The sequence below is a fragment of the Hemitrygon akajei genome, chromosome 1 (assembly GCF_048418815.1).
Source record: "Hemitrygon akajei chromosome 1, sHemAka1.3, whole genome shotgun sequence".
NCBI lineage: Eukaryota > Metazoa > Chordata > Chondrichthyes > Myliobatiformes > Dasyatidae > Hemitrygon > Hemitrygon akajei.
In genome coordinates, this window is record NC_133124.1 from 165518924 (window position 1) to 165530274 (window position 11351).

Below are 11351 nucleotides of genomic sequence, written 5' to 3' on the forward strand. Positions count from 1 at the left end.
AAGCCTTTTTTTTTAACTGATCGTGGCAAAGAGGCTAGACTGTGCAGGCGCGTGATGTAGAGCACCAAAGGTTTAAAAGAAAGACTGCCATATACAGCGGCCATTGTCGAAGTGGTCTGAGGGGGAGTGGGATGGCTTTGGCTCAACAGGCTTCAGTGTGAACAGGCAGTGGCGAAGTTTGAATGGGGCACGACTGCGCAAGAGTGTGAAAGTCGGCCTCTGAGATCAGCCGGGGAATTTAATAAGCAATCTGAGGCTGAGGATGAGCTTCACTCCAGGTGAGGTAAGGCCGGGTAAGCTTCTTTAATTAATCTAATTAGCTTAGGAGTAGGTAATGAAGGAGGCAGTTAGGACAGTTCAGTGCTCTGTTTGCAGTATGTGGGAAGTCAGGGCAAGCACAATTGTCCTTGATGACTGCACCTGTAAAAGGTGCATCCAACTGCAGCTCCTGACAAACCATGTTAGTGAACTGGAGCTGGAGCTGGATGAACTTTGGATTATTCGAGAGGCAGAGGCAGAAATAGACAGGAGTTTCAGGGAGATAGTCACCCCTAGGAGTCAGCAGACAGGTAGATGGGTGACTGTCAGGAGAGGGAAGGGGAATGGACAGGAAGAGCAGAGCACCCCTGTGGCGGTTCCCATCAACAATAAGTATACCGTTTTGGATACTGTTGGGGAGGATGACCTCCAGGGACAAGTTGCAGTGGTTGCGTCTCTGGTACCAAGACTGGACCCTCAGCTCAGAAGGGAAGGAGGGAAAAGACGAGAGCAGTAGTGATAGGGGATTCGATAGTTAGAGGGACAAATAAGAGGTTCTGTGGAAGAGATCGAGAATCCCGGATGGTCTGTTGCCTCCCCGGTGCCAGGGTTCGCGATATCTCGGATCGAGTTCTCAGTATTCTCAAGAGGGAGGGTGAGCAGCTGGATGTCGTGGTTCATGTAGGGCCCAATGACGTGGGTAGGAAGAGCGAAGAAGTCCTGAAAGGTGAGTTTAGGGAGCTAGGCGCCAAGTTAAAGGACAGGACCTCCAAGATAGCAATCTCAGGATTGCTACCAGTGCCACGTGCAGGTGGGTTTAGAAATAGTAAGACAGTGCAGATCAACAGGTAGTTGAAGACATGGTGCAGGAGGGAGGGCTTCAGATTTATAGATAATTGGGCAGTTTTCCAGGGAAGGTGGGACATGTTCCATCCGGATGGTATACATCTGAACTGGAGGGGGACAAGTATTCTTGCAGGTAGGTTTGCTAGAGAGGCGTCAGTGAATTTAAACTAGATACGGGGGGTAGGGGAACCAGAGTGCAAGAACAGATGTTTGGGAGAAGGAAGAAAAAGAAAACAGTAAAGTTGTTTGTACCGTTAGAGATAAACAGAGAGGAAGAGGTGGAGAATTTCTTAAATGCATTTATTTCAATGCTAGGAGCATTGTAAGAAAGGTGGATGAGCTTAGAGCATGGATTGACACCTGGAAATATGATGTTGTAGCTATTAGTGAAACATGGTTGCAGGAGGGGTGTGATTGGCAACTAATTATTCCTGGATTTCGTAGCTTCAGGTGTGATAGAATCAGAGGGACAAGAGGGGGAGGTGTTGCATTGCTTGTCAGAGAAAATATTACAGCTGTGCTCTGGCAGGATAGATTAGAGGGCTCATCTAGGGAGGGTATTTGGGTGGAATTGAAGAATGGGAAAGGTGTAGTAACACTTATAGGGATGTATTATAGACCACCTAATTGGGAGCGAGAATTGGAGGAGCAAATTTGTAAGGAGACAGCAGATATTTGTAGTAAGCACAGGTTTATGATTGTGGGAGATTTTAATTTTCCACACATAGACTGGGAAGCCCATACTGTAAAAGGGCTGGATGGTTTGGAGTTTGTAAAATGTGTGCAGGATATTTTTTTGCAGCAATACATAGAGGCACCAACTAGAGAACGGGCAGTGTTGAATCTTCTGTTAGGGAATGAAATAGGTCAGGTGATGGACATATGTGTTGGGGAGCATTTCGGGTGCAGTGATCACAATGCCATTAGTTTCAATATAATTATGGAGAAGGATAGGACTGGACCCAGGGTTGAGATTTTTGATTGGAGAAAGGCTAACTTTGAGGAGATGTGAAAGGATTTAGAAGGAGTGGATTGGGACAATTTGTTTTATGGGAAGGATGTAATAGAGAAATGGAGGTAAATTAAAGGTGAAATTTTGGGGGTACAGAATCTTTATGTTCCTGTTAGGTTGAAAGCAAAAGTTAAAAGATTGAGAGAGCCATGGTTTTCAAGGGATATTGGAAACTTGGTTAGGAAAAAGAGAGATATCTACAATAAATATAGGCAGCATGGAGTCAATGAGGTGCTCGAGGAATATAAAGAATGTCAGAAGAATCTTAAGAAAGAAATTAGAAAAACTAAAAGAGGATACAAGGTTGCTTTGGCAAGTAAGGTGAAAATAAATCCAAAGGGTTTCTATAGGTATATTAATAGCAAAAGGATAGTGAAGGATAAAATTGGTCCCTTAGAGAATCGGAGTGGACAGCTATGTGTGGAGCTGAAAGACATGGGGGAGATTTTGAACAATTTCTTTTCTTTGGTATTCACTAAGGAGAAGGATATTGAATTATGTAAAGTAAGGGAAACAAGTAGGGAAGTTATGGAAACTATGACATTTAAAGAGGAGGAAGTACTGGCGCTTTTAATGAATATAAAAATGGATAAATCTCCAGGTGCTGACATGATATTCCCTAGGACCTTGAGGGAATTTAGTGTAGAAATAACTGGGGCTCTGACAGAAATATTTCAAATGTCATTAGAAATGGGGATGGTGCCACAGGATTGGCATATTGCTCATGTTGTTCCATTGTTTAAAAAGGGTTCTAAGAGTAAACCTAGCAATTATAGGCCTGTCAATTTGATGTCAGTGGTGGGTAAATTAATGGAAAGTATTCTTGGAGATCCGCCATTTTGCAGCACATGGAGTGAGATGCGCTTTATAGTGGCTCCACTTTTTTTAAATGTATTTTACATCCCACTGACAGACTGCTTTTAAGTCTGATGTTTTATTACTTTTGTTGAAAGATTTATGATTCAATTATGATGGCCGGAAGTCAATCTGATATTGAATTTAGAAGCGGCAAGACTTTTCCTGAAACAGAACAAACTGAACAAATTAAGAAACCGGAGGAACCTGTTACTTTAGCAGGAATATTTTCTTCAATACATGATATGAAGTCTGAATTTGGATCGTTCAATGCCAAGATTGATAAGCTGACAGATACCAGCAGGAAGCTATCTTTAATGTACAACAATCTTTGAAGAATTTGGACTTTCAATTTCAGACACTCAAGCAGACTACACATCGAATTGAGAACGAGCATTAAATGTGAAAAGATTTTTAAGAAATTAAAAACACAATGCAGATATTATTTTTGCACGAGAAAATCATGTATGGAGTCCGGATAAGGACTTTTTTCAAGTTTGGAAAGGACCTTTATTTCATTCTTTATCAACTAATAAAGTTAGAGGGGTATCTACTTTTGTTAACTCTAAAATAACTTTTGTACATTTTAATACTATTACTGATACGATTGGAAGATATTTAATTGTTACTGGTTTACTATGCGATCAAAAGGTAGCTTTGGTGTGTGCATACGCACCTAATTTAGACAGTTCTGAATTTTTTAAAAAGCTTTTTTCTGAGCTACCGAATCTGAATGAATATAAGTTGATCATGGATGGTGACTTTAATTGTTGTCTGTATCCGGCAATTGATAGGTCATCAACCAATCCGTCGCTTCCTAATAAAGCTGTGGCTTGTATTAATTTTTTTCTACTAGAATATGGCCTGGTCGATATCTGGAGATATAAACAACCTAATGACAAAGATTTTTCATTTTTTTCACACATTCATCATAAATACTCTAGAATTGATTACTTTTTGTTAGTGTTACGTATTCAGGCAACAATAAATATAGATGAGATAGGCAAGGGTTTAACAACAAATAACACGTTTATTAAACACTGAAACAAACCCCCTCAAAAGTAAACAAACCCAAACGTAACCGGAACTCAGTTGCTGTGCGGCAGATTCACAGTTCCTAATAGCGTGGCATGTTCAAACAGTTCTTTAAAGCGGTATTGAAAAAAAAAAGTTCTTTAAAACGATACGCCGAAAAAAAGTTCTTTAAAGCGGTATGCCGAAAGTTCAAAAGCTCACAGTCCTTTTAAAAGGAGAGACTTTTTAAAGCGATTTAAATTCTCTTCCACGTCGTTGTCCTTCGATTCCCCGGCGTCGAACTTTCCCACGAAGAATTTTATAAAATATAACGGCTTAAAGGTACTGACCTTTCTTCCACACTCTGTCCTCAAATCCTTTCTGGTCATCCCAGGGATCAACAGCGAGAATAGTCAACGAAATCCTTCCGAATGAGGATCAAATAAGGTCGAACTTTTCCACCTTCGAAAATCGGTTCTCCTCGATTTTTACCTTCCAAACTTTTCTTCACTCTCCACCAGCAAAGAAACCGTTGGCAGTGACCTTTTAAACTTTAGGCATTATATAAAACTTCATTTTTAACTAAACTGCGTCATCACATTAAATCACGCAGTGACATGAAGTCATCTTAGCAAATTCCGCCACGAACTGCCCCACCTGACAGGGTGGGTCTTCCTTTTATACCCTGTAGAAAAAACCTGTCACATGACCTCTACTGGCGGGAAAATGACATCACTCCACCATCACAAAACCATTACCTCATGTCCAGTATAACTTCAACCCCAGTCACGTGACAAGGGTACCACTGTCACGTGTCACGGGTACGTAACATTAGACACACGCTTGCTACACTCTGTTGTTGAGTGTGCACAGGACGTCATTGCGTTGTTGGATCACGCGCCTCTGAAATTAACCCTGAAGCTCTCTGACAGTTTTTTGAAAATGTCACAGTGGAGATTGAATCCCGTATTGTTACAGGATCCAGCCTTTATTAGTTTTATTAAGGAGCAAATTTCTATATTTTTGAACTCAATACAACTGAAGGAATGTCAAATTTGGTTATACGAGATGCAATGAAATCCTTTCTTAGAGGACAGGTAATTTTATATTCACAGCTTTAAGAAAGAAAACTAAAGCAGAACTGTTAGTGCTTACTAATAAAATTAGAGAGATAGATAAAGCATATTCAGTTAAACCTACTGAAGATCTATATAAGGAAAGGGTTGAACTTCAAACACAATATGATTTGCTTTTGACCTTTCCCATCAAACAGCAAATTTTGAAATCTAAAAGTGTATTTTATATACTTGGAGCTAAATCAGGTAAACTTTTAGCTTGTCAGTTAAAGGCAGGTATGGTCAGAAGACAGATTCTGAAAATATGTAGACCAGATAGAACTGAAATGTTAGATACCAATGATATTAATAAGATATTTATGGATTTTTACTCCAATCTTTTTAAATCTGAATTCTCGAATAATACTTTTATTATGAATAGTTTTTTTGCAAAAATTAAACATATCTAAAATTTTGACTCAAGATATTAATATATTAGATGCACCTATTAAACAAGAGGAAATAGCGAAAGCTATATCCTCTATGCAATTAGGGAAAGCTCTGGGACCACATGGCTATACAGTGGAATTCTATAAGACTTTTAATGAAGTGCTTATACCACATCTTCGTCAAACTTTTATTGATTCTATATCCTCTGGGAATCTTCCGAAAACTTTTTATGGGGCATTAATTTCATTGATTCCTAATAAAGGAAAGGTTTATCAGAATGTGCATCCTATAGACCTATCTCTTTATTGAACGTAGATTTTAAAATTCTCTCTGAGATTTTAGCCAATAGACTTTAGAATATTCTGCCTACTGTTATTTCAAATGATCAAACTGGATTTATTAAAAATAGGTACTCACATTTTAATATTTGAAGACTGTTAAATATCATTTATTCCCCCTCAGTTAAAGAATCTGAATGTATTGTACCTCTGGATGCAGAGAAAGCTTTTGATAGGGTGGAGTGGCCTTATTTGTTTCAGGTTTTGGAGAAGTTTAATTTCGGTCTGGGATTTATTTCCTGGATCAAACTGATTTATCAAGCCCCAGTGGCTGTGGTTATAAAAGTCTCCTTATTTTAGATTATATATAGGGCTGTCCTCTCAGTCCTTTATTATTTAATTTGGTTTTAGAACCACTTGCTATCACTCTTAGGGATTCTAATTCTGTGCAGGTTATTAAGAGAGGGGATAAAGTACATAAGGTTTTGTTATATGCGGATGATTTATTAGTTTACATTTCAGATGCTAGGAAATCTATTTGCTTTATGTTATCTATATTTACTGAATTCAGTATTTTTTCTGGATATAAATTAAATTTACATGAAAGTGATTTCCTATTAATAATTACTCTGATTATTATAATCAAATACCTTTTAACAATGCTAAAAACTATTTTACTTACCTTGGTATTAAAATTACTAAAACTTTTAAAGATCTTTAGAAGTATAATTACTCTCCTCTAATTGAATATACACAACAAACACTTTCTAAATGGTCGCCTATGTCGATGTCCTTAATTGGTCGAAAAAATGCTATAAAAATGGTTATTTTACCAAAATTTTTATATATGTTTCAAGCGGTTCCATCTTTTATTCTGAAAATGTTTTTTGCTAGAATAGATTCCATGATCCTGTCATACATTTGGAATAATAAAAGCTCTAGAGTGAATAAATTTTTATTGCAAAAATCAAAAAAGCATGGGGGACAGTGCTACCAAACTTTAGATTTTATTATTGGACAATTAATATTCATTATATCACCTTCTGGATCCACGGTATAGATAAACAGGATTGCCCCCATGGTTACATTTGGAGGAGAACTTGGTAAGGGGGTATTCATTAGCTTCTTTACTGGGAGCTCCTCTTCCTTTTTTGTTCTTAAGGATAGGTAGACAAGGTCTTAGTCCTATTGTTAAACATACTTTAAATATTTGGTTTCAGTTTTGTAGAATTTTTGAATTAAATAGCTTTGTACTCTCTAGTAATGTCCATTTTAAATTTTTCTTTAAACCATTAACTCTGAATAAGGCTTTTTAAATATGGAAAACCAAGAGAATAAAAACTTTTTAGATTTGTTTTTAGAGGATTGATTAATGTCTTTTTTGCAGTTAGTGGATAAATATGATATATCTAATGCACATTTTTTGAGATACTTACAAGTTAGGAATTTTTTACGTGATGTTTTACCGAATTATCCATTTGTTCATTTGTCAAATATGATACATGCTATTTTTCAGCTTAAATCACTTCAAAAACGATTGATAGTCATTATATATAAACAGTTAATGAATGCACGTATGTTGCCTAATGATAAGGTTAAACTTGCTTAGGAAATGGAACTTCAGCATTCACTTTCAGATGATCAATGGACTAAAATTTATTATGTAGTTAATAATTCATCTATCTGTGCACGTCATACTCTCATTCAGTTTAAAGTAGTACATAAGGCACATATGTCAAAAGATAAACTAGCACATTTTTTTAATATAAGCCCTACCTGTAACAGGCGTAATGCCAAGGTGGCTACTCTAACTCATTTGTTTTGGTCCTGTACAAAATTAAATAATTTTTGGAGAGATGTTTTTAGAACATTATCAAAAGTCATAGGTGTGGACTTACAACCAAATTCACTTACAGCAATCTTTGGGATTATTCCAAAGGAAACAGGAAGTGTCCCTGCCTCCGCTCAACATGTGATAAACTTTTCAACTTTACTGGCTAGGAGAGCTATTTTGTTACACTGGAAAGATTCTAATCCACCTACTGTTTTTCATTGGCTCTCCTCCATTATGTCCTGTTTAAATTTGGAGAAAATTAGAAACCAGATGTTTGACACATCTTTTAATTTTGAGCAAACCTGGCAACCTTTTCTTCAATATTTTCATATGCTTTAACCTTTTTTTCTCTTTTTAAATTTTTTTTGTATTTTTTTCTCTCTATCTTTTCTTCTCTTTTTGTTTCTCTATCCATAAAGGTTCAGATTTGACCAGAAGGAGGTTTTCTTTTTTTTCTTTTCCAATTTTATCCTCAAATGGTCTGCCCAGCCTCTCTTTTTTTTTGTTTTTGGTTAGTTTAGTGTTTTTTTTCCTCATAAAAAAATTCAGTCTTTTTTTATGAATTGACTAGAGGAGTTATGGTTTCTTGTTTATATACAACAGCTTGATATTATGCTTATATGACTTCAATAATATATATCCTTTTTGCCGTTTGTACATTTTTGCATTATGTTTGTTATAACTTCTGCTCTGATTTGTATCTTTTTTATTTGTTTAAAAATCAATAAAAAAGATTGAAAATGAAAGTATTCTTAGAGATGGTATATATAATTATCTGGATAGACAGGGACTGATTAGGAATAGGCAACATGGATTTGTGCATGGAAGGTCATGTTTTACAAATCTTACTGAATTTTTTGAAGAGGTTACGAGAAAAGTTGAAGAGGGTAAAGCAGTGGATGTTGTGTAAATGGACTTCAGTAAGGCCTTTAACAAGGTTCTGTATGGAAGGTTAGTTAGGAAGTTTCAATCGTTATATATTAATATTGAAGTAGTAAACTGGATTCAACAGTGGCTGGATGGGAGATGCCAGAGAGTAGTGGTGGATAACTGTTTGTCAGGTTGGAGGCTGGGGACCAGTGGTGTGCCTCAGGGATCTGTACTGGGTCTAGTGTTGTTTGTCACACACATTAATGATCTAAATGATGGGGTGGTAAATTGGATTAGTAAGTATGCAGATGATACTAAGGTAGGTGGCATTGTGGATAATGAAGTAGGTTTTCAAAGCTTGCAGAGAGATTTAGGCCAGTTAGAAGAGTGGACTGAATGATGGCAGATGGAGTTTAATGCTGATAAGTGTGAGGTGCTACATTTTGGTAGGAATAATCCAAATAAGACATACATGGTAAATGGTAAGGCATTGAAGAATGCAGTAGAACAAAGTGATCTAGGAATAATGGTGCATAGTTCCCTGAAGGTGGAATCTCATGTGGATAGGGTGGTGAAGAAAGCTTTTGGTGTACTGGCCTTTATAAATTAGAGCATTGTGTATAGGATATTAATTAAGATGGTGCCGGTAACTGGCGACTCTGCACGTGCTCTGTCAAGCAAACCGCCCCCTACACTATCCTATACCCGAGAAACCCTTCTAAGCCTCCAATCTGCTACATCTAGCAAGATCAACAACACCCTAGCAAAGTTACAGACCCAGCCGGAGATCATCGATGCGCCAGAATTGCTTCAACTCCAGACCGTACCTGGATCCAATCGTCGAGGCCTGGTCCGAGGTCCACCACGTTCACGGAGACCAACGGCCTGGTACTGTGTCGGAGTGCCTGGAGACATGGCCCATTCCGACCAGCACCTCTCTGAAGCAGACAACCACCCCAGACGCTTCCCCGGAGCAACCACCGTAGAGCCCTGTTGGTGGCCATCCACAGCTGCCGGAAGTGAGGCCTCCGCCGCTGACCTCGGAAATCCAGCCCGGGGCTCGGCTGGAGCGGAGGCCTCCGCAATCATGACACAGTTCACGGACTTGTTTCAGCCGGCAGCCCGGCCCTCCAGGATTAAGTGTCGGCTTCAGGGCCCGACCCTATCGACAGCCCAGGCCCCTGACAGTTGAAAGTAGCAGTGGATCCTCCCCCGTCACTCTACCCGACCTCGAGCTCCCGACGATGCGATCAACCGATCGTGACGCGTCCACCAACCTCAAAGAGCTGCCAACAACACACTGCATCGATGGAAATCTGGAAAGATGCACAAATTACCTACAAGTATCAGTACAAGTAACAGACCTACAAGTATCTGGGAGTACAGTTAGACGAGAAGCTAGACTGGACTGCCAACACAGATGCCTTGTGCAGGAAGGCACAGAGTCGACTGTACTTCCTTAGAAGGTTGGCGTCATTCAATGTCTGTAGTGAGATGCTGAAGATGTTCTATAGGTCAGTTGTGGAGAGCGCCCTCTTCTTTGTGGTGGCGTGTTGGGGAGGAAGCATTAAGAAGAGGGACGCCTCACGTCTTAATAAGCTGGTAAGGAAGGCAGGCTCTGTCGTGGGCAAAGTACTGGAGAGTTTAACATCGGTAGCTGAGCGAAGGGCGCTGAGTAGGCTACGGTCAATTATGGAAAACTCTGAACATCCTCTACATAGCACCATCCAGAGACAGAGAAGCAGTTTCAGCGACAGGTTACTATCGATGCAATGCTCCTCAGACAGGATGAAGAGGTCAATACTCCCCAATGCCATTAGGCTTTACAATTCAACCGCCAGGACTTAAGAACTTTTTAAAAGCTATTATTAATGCTTTTTGAGATAGTGATTTAGATGCATATCATATTTTTTACTGAGTTAAGTATTGTATGTAATTAGTTTTGCTACAACAAGTGTATGGGACATTGGAAAAAAAGTTGAATTTCCCCATGGGGATGAATAAAGTATCTATCTATCTATCACCGAGGAAGCATGGGAAAAGAGCTGGGTTGCTGGTCGGATTGAAGCGGAGGGGCTTTTGGATCCCTCTGCCCACCATCCTACTAGCCAATGTGCAAGCCATAGAGAACAAGGTGGATGATCTGAAAGGGAGACTTACCTACTGCAGGGAGATAGACAATAGATGCAGAACTGCTGTGTATTCTGTTTCACAGAGACCTGGCTCTCTCCTGACACCCCCGACTGTGCCATCCGACCAGAGGGATTTTCAATCCATCAGATGGACTGCACAGCGTCTTCGGGCAAGACGAAGGGAGGTGGAGTCTGCCTATTGATCAACACTACGTGGTGCTCAGACACAGTGGCACTGACAAGCTCCTGCAGTCCAGACCTGGAACATCTGTCGGTGAAGTGTCGTCCTTATTATCTGCCATGGGAATTCACCTCGGTAATACTGACAGCAGTCTACATTCCCCCCCGACAGATGTGGAGTGTGCTGTGAATACACTGTATGCCAACATCAGTGAACTTGAGACCAGGTATCCAGAGCTTTGCTCATTACAGCCGAGGACTTTAACTAAGCCAACCTCAGAAAAGTGCTGCCAAAGTTATACCAACATGTCTGACGGGTTATCCGGGCCTGTGCAAGGGAGCTAGCTGGAATGTTTGCTGACATCTTCAGCTGCTCCCTGCTTCAGTCTAAGATCCCCTCACGTTTTAAGAAGGCAACAATAATCCCAGTGCCGAAGGAAAGCAAGGTGGCATGCCTGAAAGACTACTGACCTGTAGCTCTAACATCAATTGCTATGAAGTGCTTCGAGCGATTGGTTATGGCACACCTCAACCATAACCTACCGGTCAACCTTGACACTTTGCAAT